The sequence below is a fragment of the Anopheles moucheti genome, chromosome 3 (assembly GCF_943734755.1).
Source record: "Anopheles moucheti chromosome 3, idAnoMoucSN_F20_07, whole genome shotgun sequence".
Lineage (NCBI taxonomy): Eukaryota > Metazoa > Arthropoda > Insecta > Diptera > Culicidae > Anopheles > Anopheles moucheti.
The window spans coordinates 46,993,298-47,012,083 of NC_069141.1; positions in this window are offsets into that span (position 1 = coordinate 46,993,298).

Below are 18,786 nucleotides of genomic sequence, written 5' to 3' on the forward strand. Positions count from 1 at the left end.
TCGGACTCGAAAAGCAAATCTCTACCAGAATGTTCAAATGCATTCGATAACACGTAACATACGCCGGGAAAAAAACGGACAGTCGATAGCAAAATCTAGCAACGCTAGTGCAGATGTCAGGAGTGCACCAAAAGCATAAGAGTGCGAAAAGTAAAGGGTTGTGTGTGGGGCGCATCTCACTGCCGACTGGCTCAAGGGTGAATGCACTCGACATTACCCCAGGTCGGAAAATTTGCCACATAGCACAAATTCACCCCCACCCTTCCGCGAATGCGAACATTCATTATCATTTCCCTCTCTGCCTTATGTGTCTAAATAAATGCGCTAGACTGCACACACAATGTTTGCACAAACGAATCATTGCAACCTTCCCCTCTTTCATTCCCCTTCCCATCATACCCCCCCCCCCCCTCCAGTCTTGTCCACATGACAAATTAGCAACGGAATTTCCCCACCGCAATACCACCCCACCCCAACCCCTCCAACGTGACGCTTTGCGACCACGATCAAGACGACGGAGCTTTTGCACTTTCTCTCCCGATGTCTCCCGTAAAAACGATCAAAACGATAAAAAGCTCAATTTCTCCACCTTGTACATCTCTCGAAAGCGCACGCGCCCGCCTGCCAACGTACCGTGGTGGGGAAATTGTAAGAAAGAGACCACCACACACTACTCTCGCGCTCGTTGGGCACTCACGGCCGCCAGGGGGGGAAACGATCATTCCAACGATAGTGAAACGTGCGTTGAACCGCGTTATTTCCGCAAGCCGCTCGAAACTACTTTTGGTGGTTCGGTAAATTTATCCGTTTTATTATTAGATTTGATCTACGCTTGCTTGCCCGTTATTTTAGTGCATGTTTTTTTTTCTAAACGAGATATTGTTACACGGTTGTAAACAAAACAAAAGAAAGCCGCTTGGGCTCCTATACCGGCGCACACGTTCAATTCATCGCCGCGGCAAAAGCAATCCACCGCCACGTTTTGACATAATAAATAATTAGATTTAATGCCAGAAAATTGTTCGAAACAACACAACAAGACGAATGCGCAAAATTAATTTAAAAACAATGCTGCAATATTTTTTAAGGAACCGATAAGTTTATGAATAAAATTGGGCCCAATGCAACGAAAATTCGTTGGAAATAAGTAGCTTTACTTTACTTTTTGTTTAAATTTGTATTTCAACTTCAATGCAAATTTAAAGCAAAAAGGTAAAAACCCTTTTTGTTTCACAATTGTACAAATGCACGCACGCGCGCAGTTTTACGGATATGCAAACATATACCTACAAATCAAAATTACATGTAAATGCAGCAATGCCACTGTTATGTGCATTTTACAATGTTGTTGTATATTTGCATATAAAACATTACTGTGATGTATAAGATGCATGTAAAGCACACACACACACACACATGTACTCTAGACGAGTGCATTTTACTAAATGTATGGTTTCAGGAATAGAACAGCGCGGTATTCATAGGGTTTCATGTTTCACATTTGAGCATTTAGTGCTTGTTTGCAATAAGTAGCAGTGAAGTTCAACGACCCAGCGACCCTGAACCGACGAGGTCACTAACCTTGCAGATTACGGTTATCGATTTTAAAATCACTCTTTGGCTGGGAGAAAAGCTTTGGATAGCTTTTCGTTAGGCTTTATTGAGAAAACGTTTACTTCAATTGATTTTCATATTGGATTTGACCTGACGTTTGACCCACGTTATTTATTTTCAGTCATCAGTCTTACTATTATATTACGCGTGCAATTACATACTAATTAGGTTACGTAATGTACTTATTCGGAAATATAATCTGACTTTCATGATGCCAATCATAATCAAGTTGATAATTTACATTCTCAAACTCAAAAATATAATGTCTAACATGTACCTTATAGCAAGAACAAACTGCCTGCAGGAATAATAGCGGCAACGCATTGCAATCCCTGCTGACGACCGACTATGAGTAATTGCAGCCAGCGCAATGGAACACTTTTCACAAAGCCTAATTCAGCTCAGAATTGAAAGGAAAAGATTACACACTTGGGGTATAGGTTAAGACACTGCAAAAAAAAACACGATGTTAGACCGTATTCAAACTGGCTACAGTTTGCGAAACGCATGACATACACTCTAAAGATCGGCTAAGCTAGGCAAAGAATCATTGCAGTTTTCACCCATGAATTACCCTGTCTGCGTTTCAAAACGTTTGTGTGTGTTATTTTTATCGTGGATAAATGCACACTTTGAGTGTACATAAAGCTTGGGCGCGACATATTCAAAAGCAACCTTTATCCTTCCACCTTTCTTGGCCTTCCGTGTGCCTATTTTGTTTCATTTTTGTTATTTTTGTTGTTGTCAGGAACGGTTTTCTAATATGTGACAACGACCTACCATAACAAGTTTCATATCGCACCGTCTCGCATGCTCTTGTTGACGCACTGCATATATAGCGAAAAGACTCACACACAACCACTAAATGCACCAAACCCTCCTCCCCCTCCACCACTCCCACACACACACGCGCTCTCCTTGACTTGCGTGTCGCCCATCTCTCTTCCTGGCATTCGCATTCGCAGCGCTCACTAGAATCAGCGGACGGACAAGAGCAATGCACTTGATTGCACCAGCGGCACCAGCCACACACACGTACCACTTCACTGTATATTATGTACGACCTCGCGACAGCAAACTGCAAACACTTCGGCCGCGTCGGGGCTATCCACCCTTACTCACTTCCGTATTTGTGACCTAGCAAACGAACATGTTCGACGCATCCACACAGCACAACAAACAAGCCAGAGCCGGGTAGGATGAGGTAGTAGTATTCACCGTCTGTCGTAGCACCCCGGGCTGCACGAGGACACGGCAGAGGCAGGATGAGCCCCATTGTCGGGACAGGCTGACGACGGTTGAAATAGACATTGTAAATTTAACACTGACTAGGTTCCAACCAACATTGCGTAACTGCATTTCCGTTTTAATGGCCGACCGCAAGACTGCTGTAACCGTTGGGAAGCAGTAATGTGCTAATGTCGTGCGTAAATGAAATATAAATACACTTTTTACTCCATATGTTGTAAGATTTTTTTACTAACTGCACATTACGAAGGGCAGCGAATTTAGGGGCCGGTGTATTAGTATCGGCGCCTGTCTTCACATGACAGAACCGGTCCAACATCTAATCCGGACAGATCCCCCGGTACACAGGGACTGATTATCCGGATGCGGATAAATAAAGGCTAAAAGAAAGCAGGAAATGGCAGGCCTTTGGGTTGTTGTGCCGATAAGAAAAGTACATTACGAAAAAATTCTTAAATCGAACCGAATAATAAATATGTTCATTTTCTTGCCTGTGCACCAATTTACTGAAAATCATTAAACATTTCGGGAAATATTCACCATATTAATTAATCACTTATCTGAAATCTGAAAGGAAAACTGGATGCTGTCTGGAAATTAGACAAGTTGAACCAATTTTGAAATGTTCCCAGCTAGATCTAGATGCATTTGCGGTCGGTTGAGTATACCCGGGAAAAGGTGGAGAAGAAAGTGTCTCCCAGCCAAGGTGACTATGCCAATCAATGCTATCGTTAGTTATAAACAGTAGTGACATGCTCGTCCTTCATGAATAAATAAAACCACTAATGATGGAAAATTGTTGCTCTATTCTATTTAAAAAAATGTTAAATTGTCAAAATAAAATACGACAAAGAATTAAACGATAGTTAATTCACGCTGTGCTTAGACACGCGTTACGAAGATTACTCTGGAACGTAATATCGGCGTAGCTCGGGAAATGGCTGTAAGAAAGACAAATTTCATTCACTGCTACCGCACAACTAATTTAACAACCAAATTCCAATTCCGGGCTAATTTTGGCGAGTAAAATGTGAGCTTTCAGCATTTTTTTCTTGTTTTCTTATTTGATTATAACATGACGATTCTTAATGATATACAAAAGAACGATGGGATCATGTTGCTTAAATATTTATGCTTGTTCGCATACTACACTAGCTTTTAAATAATGTTGACAAACCATAATCAATCCAATGGTTGTACTCAAAAAGCGCAAACTTGTTAAGACTTGCATTATTATCGGTCGTATTATTTAACCGGAACATACAACTAAGCTCAAACGTTATTTTATTATTTTTCTTATATTTCCCATTTCCTTCGCACACGGCCAACGAGCCACGAAGACTCCAGATGGCATTTCGTTTCTCGGTAACATAAGTTTAAGCATTTAAGACCTGCATTTTCCAACCTTCAATTCATTAAAATATATTTTTGCCTGGTATGCTTCATCTCAATTTTTGCGGATAAATGATTCGATCGTAGTTGATGTAAGACTTTTTCAAATATATTATGTAGTAGGAACTCAAAAATATATTAAAACATAACCCTTTCATCTTCAGCGGCACAAAGTTCTCTTAGAGACTTGGAGAATAGCTGGATAGTCAGTACTGCGCACGGGGGATTGGTCCAGATGGCATTTTGTACCGGTCCTCTCGGGAGAAGCTGGCGACACTACCAAATACCCCAAATAACCCGACTCGTCTAAAATGTTTGTGAAGTGACCATTACTAAAAACGCTTAGAGCGCGTCGTTGTTCTAGTATTAAGCATTATTGTCACTGTGTCTCTGCGTTAATAAAATTTTGCTTGGAAAGTTCTTACACAGCATCATAATCCTTTTTTCCGACATTCTGCAAATTGATCACGTGCGTGATTCATCACAGTTTTCAAACACACGCACGGAAAGCACGTTTGTAAGCATAACATCCCGAAGCGATGGTTTAGTCCAACTGTGAAACAAAAAAAAATGATCGATGTTGCTTTGTATCCTTCTGCAGAAAACATTTGCACCGTAATACGCGGAAGATATGTTACGCTTTTTTGGAGAAATTCTACGTCGGCGAAATGTGACGAAGGCGATCTCCAACCCTCACACAACGCGCGCACTCTCACCCAGCAGGCTTCACAATGTATTGACGGCGCACAGCTGCTCTTGGCTAGGTCGTTCGAAGTTCGATGACCCCAGCGAATAATGTGGAGAAACAGAAATAAAGAAAGAAATTTGACATCCCGAAAAAATGACACCCATCTCACTGGTATGGATGCTTTCTCTCACTCTGTCTCTCCCGTACCTCTCTCTCTCTCTCTCTCTCTCTCTCTCTCTCTCTCTCTCTTTCTTGCTTTATGCTGCCGCTTCGCGATGCTTTACACACGCCCCGTTCACCGCAGCCGAAGGGGAAATAAAACCAACGGCTTACTGAGTTCCGCTTGCTACAAACAGATCGCCACACACATAGCAACTAATGTTGCGACAAAACCTGTTTTATGCATTTGCCGTACAAATTAAATTATGTTCAGCAGTTCCAACATTGCATTCCGCAATGTGCGTGGTTAAGGTTGAATGGTGAAAGTTGCAGTTGGGACAATATGCACACTAGAACTCTTCCCCATACACGCGCCTATGCTGCTGTGTGTGGCGTTAATATGCCTTCACTCACGCCACCACCAACGTTGCTCATGGGCATTCAATGAAATCGGAGCACACACCAACATCAGTGAGTGCCATCTGCCGTTATAAAACTGACGACATCTCAACGAGTGCGCGCGGGGAGGTTTTGTCATGCCGGGATTATTTTTGGAGGTCATTGCCCTTCGTTCGCTGCTTTTCCTCTCCCGCTCTCTCTCACTCTCTCTCAAATACATTCTCTTTCTCTCTAACATTTTGCTTGATCGCTCTAACGCTCCCTGCGGAACGATTGCCGTCTCGTTCTAGTCGTCTTCCTGCTTCGGTTTAAGTGTTTGTGCACCAAATGTAGCTTATTTTCGTAATCTGCTGTGTGAGACATCGTATACTAAAAGAAGCAGAAGGAAAACACTCTTGCCAAGAGGAAATTCTAAAAGATGCTCAGAGAAAACGAAAGCTTTGGTACAAACCGAGTGAACGCGCCAAAATTATGTGCGTGTTCGCCGCATCACCTATTGATGTATTAGTCTCTTGTCTATTATGGTGCTCTTACCTTTTTAGCTCTTCAATTGCCCACTTCTCTCTTTCCACACATCTTTTCTCTATCTCTCTCTTCGCTCTATCTCTCTTTCGCACTGTTACCAATTTACACACACACATGTATACATACACACTTTATTTTCTTACAACCCTTAACACGTCTAGAGGTGGTTTTCCTTTTACATCATTGATTTGTTGCGATAAGCTACAACATTATCACCACGAGATGTTTTGATTACAACAAGTAGCACAACTTTTAGTGCCAATGTTTCAAATCTAACGGATTACAAACATTTGTGGCACCTTAATTTGGCGTTTACATCTTAAACCATCGCTAATTCTTTCTACCCAAAGTACGAAACGATGGCTGAATAATTCCAAAATGCGTCGGAAAAAATGCATAATGCAAAGGGAACTGACGTGCCGCACACACACACACACACCAATTCGGCATCTATCGAAAATCATGACCAAGCGGGTGACCGAACAGTGACCAAAAGGGAACTAGTTTATGCAATCAATGGCACATATTTCATGTAAATATTAGCTCTGGCCCATCGCATCCCGTGGCGCAGCATTTGATTAAACACAGACCAACTAAAACGATCCTACACGACTGTCCCACAACAACGAAGGTGCAATTGCTACTTTTGTAGAATTGAAAGACATCATGCAATGCTTCAAATAATACATTTACTAATTACACAACAACTTACTGAACGTTATAAACTTATGCTCCATGCACACATTTCGTTTGCCATAAACTGTACAACTATCGAATCAGCCATTTTGTCTGGTCCTAAAATTTTAATAACTTTAATCAAATGGAAGGTTAACTTTCCTTCATCTGTTCTATGGTAGAAACAATACCAAAAACTAAAACTAAACCAAAAAAAACACTTAAACCAGTTGGTTGTTCTAGTAATCAAACCGACACCTATTTATTAAGCAGTTAGTTTGAACAACACACAGGCTTATCGTGTATTTTTAAAGATATAAATATAAATCTTTCGTCAGTTTATGACATTGACCATGAGTAACATATGGGCCAAAAATGCTGATTGGCCAAGAATGGCCAGATTACCAACAGTGTAAAATCCGCAATGAAGGGTAGCAGCGATTCTTCTTCGAACAGAGAGTGATTCTTCGGTAAGATGACAGAGAGAAAAAACGGTCCCATGCACACACACACACACACAGCGAAAGCAAGAATGCTGCGAATTTCTCTGAAGCTCCGAAAACCGAAGAAGCCTTACAAAACTCGCCGGATCCTGCTGTTGCCTTTACAGCTAGGACACACAACACGCTCTTCCACCCGAAACGTCATGCTTCAGGATAACGGGGGTTCGAAAGAGAGGTCTCGAATTGCGTGCCGTAAGCGCAGATGGTGCAGAAAGCGTTGAAGGAAAGAATAGCCTTTACTTCACAGCGAGAGTATCGACAAAAGAGGGTTAAACTCTACCCAAAAGTGATAGGTGGTGCAGGCAGGCGCAGCAAACGGAAGAGCATCGCAGAAAGGACGTGAACGAGAAAAGAAAATATCGCCACCAGCGGGACGGTCATTGACCTTCATTCACGGGCATGTCAACAAATGTCCTCCTCCTGTCCTATTCCTGCAAATCACTCCAAAAGCCGAACTCCTGTAGTACTCTCGCGTGTTGTTGAGTCTCTTTTCCGCAAGCTGCACACGTGCATTGTTCTGTAGCGTTACAACGTAACGACACACGTGTGCGCTAGGCGTTGCTTGCTATTGTACATCCAGCTACTACTACTACTACTACTACAGACACGTAAACCGTGCGCATCCTCATCCTGATTGAAGTTCTGGATTTTTGCTAATGATTTTTGGTCGTTGAATCGTCGTTAAATGTTGAGCACTCGCTCTGCTGTCATCTTATCATTAGTTTCATCCTTCTACTCCTTCAATCTTCACGCATAAACGTATAGATTACCTTAGTGTGGGGACCATTTGTAATTGACAGCATTACAGAAATGGTCCGCAGGTTAAAATGCAGCATGTGTGCGCCCGCTCTAATGGAACCAGGAAGAAATTTCCGGACGTATCGGACACAAACTAGGAACTCAGTGAATTGCATCCAGGTACGGATGTAAAGAAAGCAAAAGAAAGCGATAGTAGGGATAGTTTCTCAGCCGCTCTCTTTCACTATCTACACATATACACATTTTTGCTCATGCTCTTTCTCGTCCCTGTGGCTCGCACTTCACAGCGGTCCATGAAGCGGCCAAAGGTCAATGGCCTTCGTGCCGCCGCTGCTGTGTATGCTGTGCGCTTTCTACCACCCCGTACGTCCTCTGCTGGTCGCATATAAACGATAACGCCCGCGCGCTCAGACGGCTGCTGCTCCACGGTTCTATAACCGGCGAGCGAACGAAACATTTTTCGCTTTTATAATCGAGCCTCACTGGGATTTTTTTACCTGTGTAAAGTACAGCACTATAGGATGGTGTAACGGAACGGACCCCGTAAGTGCAATTAATAAAAAATAAATTTTAAAGAAATAAAGCGCGGCCCGGTGGCATCATGATAGCGGCCGCGGTCTTCACACGAACGAACCGGACCAAAATCCCATCCGGACCCAATCCCCCGTAGCAAGGGCTTGACTATCCGGCTACGTGGAAAAATAAGTCTAGTAAGCCAGAAATGGCAGGCAAGACCTAGTAGTTCGTTACGCCAGGAGCAGAGAGAAATAATTTAGTAAAACAAGCAAATATGCCATAAAACCATATCTTTCCATTTGACTTGAAAATTTGTTGCATTGCTGATGCATTTGAATAATGGTTTACTGAGGATGGTTTACAATTTCATTGTTTAAATACTATTGTTTGGTTATACGCAGCCTTCTTGCTTTACTTACCTAGATTCATAAAATAATAAGAGTACACTTTTTTTGTTTACTAACATTTTGTTAAACATTGAATCGGATTGCAATTAGCTTGATAGATTTTTTCAGTGAATTTGAGTAAGTGCCAACCAAGACAAGTAAGCGTAACTATTGCTATTAATTATGATATCTATTGATTCATAAAGCACATGAATTTATGATGTTTTATATCGCGAATGCTTTACAGCATATTAAAGTGAAAACTAATAAAATTTTGTGTTTAAATTTGTATCATTTACTTGATTTTAATGTTGCATTCCACCATTAAATGGATTGTGAAACATGAATGATATATTGCCTACTAGGATAACACATGATTTAATACCAGCCAATTGTCAGTGGATCTAATAAATAATAGTATGCATAATAATATTCTCTTGTTACAAAATCTCAATAATTCAGAGGTCACTAATTGCTGGCACATGGATAGTGCCTACACAGAAAGCGAAAACTCACAACTTATTGTGTATAAGATGCTAGAATTTGTAAAATTAATTCTCGATTTTAAGTTTATCCTTTGATGAATACTTTTATGTTAACCAACATAGGATTAGGAAAAGGTTTGTAAGAAAGTACTATATATAGTGAATTTTATTCACAATTCAAGCCGAAAAGTTGCTACACAAATTGTCACAAGAAATGGTCACTGCTTCCAAAAAGGCACATGAATCAACTTCACCATCAACATGCGTGATTGTGTGCTAAAAAGGAAGGAACAATTGTGCAAAAAAAAGTTAATCTCATACACTGGGAATCAAGCTAGTTTATGCCATTTGTTAAAATCAAGCCATGTTTTCTAATAATTATATCGGTCGATTTATGATCAGATAATTCGTGTTACATATATAAACGATGTACTGTCTGCAGTAGTGTATAGCCCTCGAAATTATTTGTTGGTCTATGATTCTAGTATAATCCTCAGCAAAAACAAAATCAAATATTCTTCTATTAATGGCCATTTTTACGTAAACAAACGTCACAACGGCGTATCAGTTGGACGTATCGAGATACGGGGTACTTGTGCTCTCAAAAAAAAGCATACACACATCAATCGCTTTATTCAAGACATTTTCGATAAGGAGTTTTTGTTTGAATTTCGATAACCGTGGCCAGGCTATAGTCAGTGGTATGTGCATCATACAATAAATGCAACGAATATGTAATGGCAACCGTATGACCTGAACAGTAACTAATCAAGGGTTATAGGCCTTTTATAAATTAGGAATTGATTCATGTGCGGAATCACACACACGGGACGTATAAAAAAATGCACTATTTTAATTAATACTTAATTTTAAACATAAAACCACGTAGCAAAATTTGAATTAAAATCTTTCTGGTACTCGTCTAATTATATGACCATCTCAGCATAAGGATAAGCAGGATAATTAAAGCATGTAAGATCATTGGGTAGCGACGAAACGTAACAGTAATTGACGAATAAGGGTTTCATCATCATTTTTATCAAGGCCATGTCAAGGTTACGGGCATATTTGTGAATGTCCCATTTGCGGCATTATTGTAAGCATTATTTTTATCAAAACGATGCACACCATGCTCGCAATCGGGGTGTATGATTCGAAAGAAACCAAGAACGGAACATTGGTGAAATGAAACAACAAAAAAAAGCGAAGAGGTTTTGTATACAGTAAAATAAACGTCAACATATATGCGAGCTGAACGCAAAACGCACCACGATACGCACGACAGCATACATTCTGTCATATTCGCGCTCGATGTACGCACCCACAAACGAATGAATCGACTTCGTATCTATAACACAAGTTCATTGACCTCCCGTTCGCTATCTGACTCGTTCGCCCGGCTCTCGCTCTATCTTGCCGCCGATATCTGTGCGCGGCACTAGGGAAGGCCAGAGCCGCGACAGCAACACACGCCATATAATGGTCGATAGAGCAAGCAGGCGTACGTCAAAGCAAAATTTACCGCTGTTGATGTTGATGTTGATGATGATGATGTAGGTTTTGTGTTGATAGGCGAATGTTGATTTTGTCCTCCCCCTCGGTCGGTAGCAGCGTATGCCACCTTACGACCACCACATAGCACCCCCCGCCCGTGCGGACTGCCTTCTTCCCTGTGGAACGCGTGACTATGCGCTAGTTTTGGCAATAAAATATCGCAACGAATGCGCAAGGCATTGGAAGCGTAGTCTTATCAAGGTTGATAAACGAAGGTCACCCTCACATTAGGGACACATTGCAGTAACACGATTCAGTTGCTGTACGTATTTTTCGCTTCCTGTCCAAACACTATCTGTCAACGGATTTAGACGGAATTTGCGATCCCTGCATTCAGGGATTCTTAAATTGCATTGAGGGGAAATAAATAAAGGACATTCCTACTATTTACCTACTTATTAGTCCAAACGGTTTTACGAAGTTTGCTACCAAATGATGCGTTCTTTTGATTTCAGTATCAAACATAGCGGTTGAATACTTAGAACTGGCGTGAAATTAAAACATATAATAAAAATAGTAATATGCAATAAAGAAGATGCTTTCTCATCGAACACATCCAAATCAATCAACCGAATATAAAAAAAATCAACCAGATATATCAAAAAGCAAACCAATTTCATCAATCGAGCAATCAATCTCTTCATAAACATATAGTGACGCCCGTTTAGGAAATGCACCGTTTAGCAGACAGCACAGTATATGGGACAGACCAAAACCTCCCAGTGGTGCATTGATAGCGGCGCCGGTCTTCACACGACAGGACCGGACCAATCCCCCGGTACGCAGGACTGACTATCCTGCTGCGGATAAATAAAGGTCCAAGAAAGTCAGCAATGGCAGGCCTAATCTTCTTTAGGTTGTTTTGCCGCTAAAGCTGAAGATCATTTATCCAAGATGCAAAATTATTATACCATTCAAGAAATCCTCTTCAAGTATCAAGAATACCAGATATGATATTATGCATGCGAGATCATAGATATTTAACGTTGGAGTCAAATGTTTCTATCCTACTCACACTCAAATCTTACAGATTGCAACAATCATGATGTTTTGGATACCTTAATCGAAGCTATTTAAATGGTTTTAAATCATACTCAGCAAGCTCACAAAATCGCCATCGGATACTTCTTGATATTTTCCCGCGACCTGCTGCAGTAGTTTCTGAACGATCAACCGCCTTCGTCTGCCAATCCATCCAATCCTGGCCTTTCTGGCGGACGCATCAGCGCCATCACCCCATAACACTTGGGCCTACACCATGCCTCCTCAGTGCATGTGAACGACCTAAAAGGATTTTATAGGCTGGGTCGTCCGGTGTCATCCTAATGATATGAACAGCCCGCTGAAGCCTTGCGAATCTAAATTTGCTGTCCGAGAGTGAGTTCATCGTACAGCTCATACAATTGGCCAATATAGCGGCTTCACTGCATTCTTTGTCATTGCCTTTCCACATACCCAGGACCAAAAATTCTTCTGAGCATCATCCTTTCGATATCATCATCTACGCGGGTTAGAGGTTTTCGTTAGTTTTGTACAAAGTCAATGACTCTTCGGGGCGTATGTGAGTACTGGAACTATGTAGGTTCTATGTAGTCCCAGCTTCGTTCGTCGCGACAGGTGTTTTGAGTAGAGAAGTTTGCTCATACTGTAGAATGACCGGTCGGCGCGTGTCTCAACATCGATGTTGCTTACATTGCTGACTCTTGACATAAGGCGACGTTTTGGATGACTACAAAGATGCAGCCACCTTTCAGTCAGAATAGTCAGTCTTGCGTACGGGGGATTGGACAGAATGGGATTTTGGACCGGTTCTGTCGTGTGAAGTCCGGTGTCAATGTCGACAGCACAGAAATTGTCAGACGCACGTAGACGGTGATGGCTGACGGTCGTACGAAGATGAACAAAAGTTCGAATAAATAGCAAAGTATTACAAAAATGAAGTATCATTTTAAAAACACTTCAAATGTGTCTGAGTCTTTCTCAACCCAAAGTTGGGGTTTCAGATGAAGGTTATCGTAATGCGACAATACAACAACTTTTCCAATTTCCAAAAACTTGCCATTGTAGCAAAACATTTTTTATGTACAAGACTGATAATATAATAGACTGATAATATATAGATTATCTGAACTATATATTAATGTTTATTAATTAATTCGTCCACCGAGAATTAAGAAATGTAGATAATATAATGGATGACTAGTTTCATGTTTATCATACAACCGAGTATGCAGTTTTTGCTTTGAAGGAGTTCAAAGTACTAAATTATCGGAATACCCCTAACAAAATATATGATAACGCTATTCTGCTCCATCTGGGTGGCGCCAAGGGTTTTTCTACCGTCTTAACAACCTCTAGACGGTTAGGCCTGCATTTTTGACATTCTTTGACTTTGTTTCAACATAGTTAGATAGTTGCTTAGGTCTCTTGAGGTTGTAGAAGCCGGAAAAAATGTCAGCAACATTTTCACCGAAATTCACACGAAAAAAGAGCCATAAAAAGAAAACAAATTAACTAAGACATGAATTTCTGTTTTGACTGTCGGTCATGGATTGCGTTAGCTGTAGGCCAGTACCTTGTAATATCTACACACATCTCGGCAGACTATAGCAGGGATAAGGTTCGCTTTCACAGTTCAGAGAAGGAAATGTTTCCCAGCAATTGTAAATTGTAACCGACTATAAGTTATCATGCATTGCAACGGCCTTGCTGCTCGGAATTAATCTTCACACCTAGATAGCCAGTCGAAATGATGTAGTACATGAATCGAACTTTGAAACGGGGTTGTTTTTGAGTCTTGCATTACCAGCAGTACCGTTTAGCGGATCGGGAATCATTATTAATTGAGCATTAAATCAGATCATTAACATCATCGATCATGATCATCATTAAATCAGCATTAAATTAACATTACATCATCAAAGTAAGGTATGTACAAAGTTTCCAAGGTTGATTTTATAACCAGATCACTGGACCCAAATTTTATCGATCTAAATTTTAGTGAATGGTGCGCTAAGCGTTAAAATCCCACTAAGCTCGACCATGGGACCTGAAACATAAGCATTTGTTGAATAGACGACGAGTGGGATATCTCACTGACGACGGACAAAAGGAATGTAACTATAATACTTAGAACAAAAAGATAACTTACCTTAAATTGTTGTAGCTAACCATTATCGTCGGCCATTGTGTGTTGCGTTAGCGAGAAACAAAACCAATCTTCTTCAAACGCGACGACGACACTTCACTGTCATGCTCGTGGATGAAACCACTTAGTTTTCGTACGTATTACAGCATTGATCAAGCATATGCATTTCGCTGCTTCTTAGAAGTTTTAACATGCCCACAGATCATTTTCCGAACAACTTATTATGCGTTTAGTAACGTTTTGCGATTTTACGAAACTAATTGCTTTTACACTTGTGCATTTACTGAACGATCAATACCACATGCACTGGAACACACGCGTAGCACGCGTTATCATCACATAATGCACCTTCTGCTCTATGCATCACATACAACGATCAAACCAGCAACGCACTGTTCTAACACTGTTTGTACTACCCCTTTGAAGGCAGGATGAATAAAACGAATTGAACGCGATCCGGTCACCTACGGGAAAGCGAAATTCACCAACATTTACATTTAGCTACGCGATGTAGAAAGTGTCACGAAATTGTGTAAATCCGTAACCAATTAAGGAAACCAAAAAATAATTCATTCTTCATCATCAGAGTTTCCACCATTGTACGCAATCACTTCACCAGTACATGTTGGTTGGGGCATCCGCGAACACGGCCACACGTCTCGAACACAGGGCTGGTTGCATCTTAGAACGATACCCGGAAATGCGTGCGCTTGCGTCTCGCGATTTCGCTGCCCAAAAATAACTCAGACGACTTGAAAACCTAGCCCCACACACCGGGGGAGCCAAACACTCCGGTCCAGTTCAGTATCGGAGTGTTGTACCTATTTATACCAAGTCAAATCGTGGAGTGGTGGACCAGGAAGTGCAAGGATTGTTTTAAAGAACTTTGTCAAAAAACCTTTGAATGTGGCAGCTTCTCGCATTTGCCAAAGCATACTTTGCAGTTGGATGTTGTTGTGTTTTTGACCAGGAATGAAAGTCAGCAATGGATGTATAGAAATACACCTGGTGGTACGTCGTCGAGCGACACCACCAATGCAATATTGCCGGTACAATTGCAATGTCTCGGCATTAAAACTGAGCATGCACCCACCCAGAAGAAGAGTGCCGGGCTAAAACAAAGCAGCAACAAAAAAAGTGCATTACAGTTGCACACACATCAACAACAAAAAAACAGAGCCAAACTAAAAAGAAGAAGCCTCCACTACAATGCACCGCGCGCCGTGAGAACGGATCGTAGTACGGTGAGGTTGACCGCGCTTCGAACGATCGTGTCATCGACGTCGAGAACGGTGTGGAAACACGTGAGTATCCAACACAGCTCGCCGTACGCTCCTCTTTCTCGATGGGGCAAATCGCGCGCTCGCACTGCGAACGCTCCTGTGCGCTCTTTCTCTCACTCTCTTTCTCTCCTCTTTCGCACGCAAGAGACCGGCGAGAATCGAGGGCAACATCCTCGAGCAACCTTAAAAACGGCGTGGAGAAAAGGCTATTGCTCTTTTGACACATATTTAATTATAAAACATGGATCCAGCTATCGCCGCGCACTGCGACGTCTGGCGCCGGTGGTAAGAGAGGCACGGGCGCGAGTCTGACGCGGCAAGACGCGGTTTCCTATAAACTGCGGCTCAGGGGCAACGTTGTGTGCGTGTTGCCGTTATACCGGTTGGGTTTTCTAGAAAGACGGGCCCCAACGCCGGCGAATTCTCGAGCGCAGCAAATGGTTCCCGGGGGTTCCACCTCGTTCGTTCTATCGGGAAGGGGGCTATTATAACACAGCACGTCCGCAACGGAGAGCGGGACAGTTAAGAAAATATGTTGTATTTTACATTTTTTTTAATTGAATAATAGTGTTATTTTACCAACATTGTTGTAAATTAGAAGTTTATTTAACTTTCTTGAAAATACATTAGAACGCCGACAATTCGAGCTCAAAGGGTTTCGATTGTTGCCGAATAATCGAATAACATGGATGACAGGCACATATTCATTCTTTGATAAATATTATCCTATGATGGGTAGGGTTTTTTTAGAGTAAATAAGCTAGCTTTACGTTACGGCTTATTATTTAAAAAATGTAATTTTAATGTAGGGTTGTTTTTTTAGGAAATTGCGCGCATTTTGCTTTACATTATAAAACTTTTCATTTCTTCCATCAACGATGTTGCAGTGGATATGCAAAATTTCCATTGGAACTGTCACTTCCTACCAGCACAGATAGACAGACACCCGGAAAAATGGCGTTCTATTGTAAGTAAATTTTTTATCATCATTCTCTTTACGTTGAATATGCTGCAAAAAGTATGGTTTACAATTTTTCCTTCTAGAACTAGAATCCAGAGTAATGAGAAAAATACCTCTACATAGAGCCGCGACTTCACCAGTACGTGGTATCGAAATATGCTTTTATCCTTTGGAGCATAAACATAAATGTACTAGACATCCACTTAACAGTCGCACTACTACTCCTGCGGGTGCAAACATTTCATGCCGCATACACTTATTGGGTGGCCAAAGCCCAATAATAACGGAACCATTTGTAGTTTTTGCGAAACATTTTCGAGTCGATAAGAAGCGGGTGGTGGCCGTAAGGGGGAAAAAACACCGGGAGCATTCTAAGAGCATGCATGCACATGCAGGTACCGTTTCACCCCGAAACGTTTTCCACTAAGAACGCTGCACCCTATGTGGGGGGATGATGACGATGATGAGCGCCTAGAGAAAGCAAAAGGCATTTGCTCTAACCGTCAGGGAGGAATGAACCACAATTAGGAGCCACTGCCAGCACCGAGTGCACAAAAGAGACGAGTGGACTGTTACACAAAAGGGTGTGTGCGTGTGTGATCTAGAGCAACGGAGAAAGACTTATTCCCTCTTACGCGAGGGAGAGAGAGATAGAGTGTGAGAGAGAGAGGAGAAGAAAGCGAACGAGAGAGAGTGCTATAATAACATTAAACCGCATTGCCCGGAAGTGATGCTGAAGCCTGGTCACTAACCTTTTCAGCACATTCCATTATGTACATATATTTCTTGCTTCAATCCATCCGTGTGTGCATCCTAACAAACTTTTTTCGCGTTTAAACAATGGCAAATTCTAGGACCTGTTTTCGAAAGTGCGCAGTACATGGACTGATGGCTTCATTCATCGTATGTTGGTTTCGATGTGGAGAATTTTTTTTCTAAATACAACTTTTAACCTTTCAAAAACCCCGAACGGTTACAGTTCACTGTATTGAATTCACTTCTAAACGTCACAACTCAAAACTAAAGCACTTCCTTTACTTCACCATGGTTACATACACTGCTAAGCACACTCGGATCTTCATTAGCTTCATTAGCTTTGTAGCTGTAGGTAACGGAATTGTAAAGATTTATTTTAAAACTATTTCTTCGTGTGAAACACACACCTTTACCGATAATGCAGGGCTTACAAATTCCACTACCGCATACGCATGCACATAACTTTTCGAAATTTCCTCCAATGCCTTTTGCAGCACACTACACTTTTGCTAACGACACTTCCGCACAAATGCTTTAGCGGGACCTTACGCTCTGTAGCTGCGATGGACACAATCTAGAATTTTTCGTTATTGCTTCTGCTGTTGCACTTCTCATAACCTGGTAATGTACCGGTGGAGATGAAACAATTTTCAGGGTTTCACAACCGCTCACACTAAGCCGGTCGCTACGTACGTACGTCAAGTAACCTTTGCACTAACATCACCGACCAAGCCGTAAGTCGCTCAAGTGGGTGTGATTGATTAGAAAGAGCCCTGCTCTGGTGTAGACAAATCACAATTTTCACTGCGTGCTTTGCCACTGCTGGTGTAGTGCAACACGGCCTGCTCGCCACGGTGCGTGTTAACGTCGTTTACAATCATTTCGCCTGCACTTTGCACCGGTACGCCGAGAGGCTGCTTCAGCAGCAATCGTCGTTTCAATTCAAAATAAAGCCGGCGCGAAATGGAAAGCCGCGTAATCGACCGATCCAATCGACCAAACTGTACCGCTTGAACTGAGGAACTTGAAATGGAACGATGAATGGAACGATACAAAAAGGGAACACGAGCAGATGAGAACGGGTGACGCGCGGCGGCTACTTGTTCTGAGCAAGCTACGTTGGAGCGAACGAAACCGCATGGCTCTCTCCGCTGCGGTGGTGTTTCGCTCACTCGTTCGCGTTTGGCGTTCACAGTCGCACACATGCAGGAGAACAAAAGAGAAGCGGCTTACAAAACAATGAGCAGGATTCTGCTGCAAACGGAAGAACGGCACCTTTCGTTCCTTTCACTCCACGTGTCGGACAACACAATTTCGCAAACTAGTTCGTATAGTTTTGATGCCATTGGCTTGCTGCAACTACCTTCAAAACAACGCACTTTTGCAAAATTTTCTAACCTCTGCTCGGCTTGTTCGCGACATTCACAAGTTGAATCCAAGAGTAGGCGACCATTTACATCGAGTGAGAGTGAATCTCGCGGACAAAAGAGAGAAAAGGAGAGAAAAACAGAGCAGAAACTGTTATGACGTTTTAGGTTTTTTTCCCCCTGCTCGGGGTTAACGACCGAAAGAGCGCGTGTTTTCAAACATCATGTGAACAAAAAAACACCACTCACACAGGGGTGCATTGTGATGGTGTTGGTGAAGGTGACTTAAATCCCTGCACAAATGAGTGACTTGTTTGAGCGGCACGGATAAAGCGAATGGCTGATTTGAAGAGTGACACGAATAATGG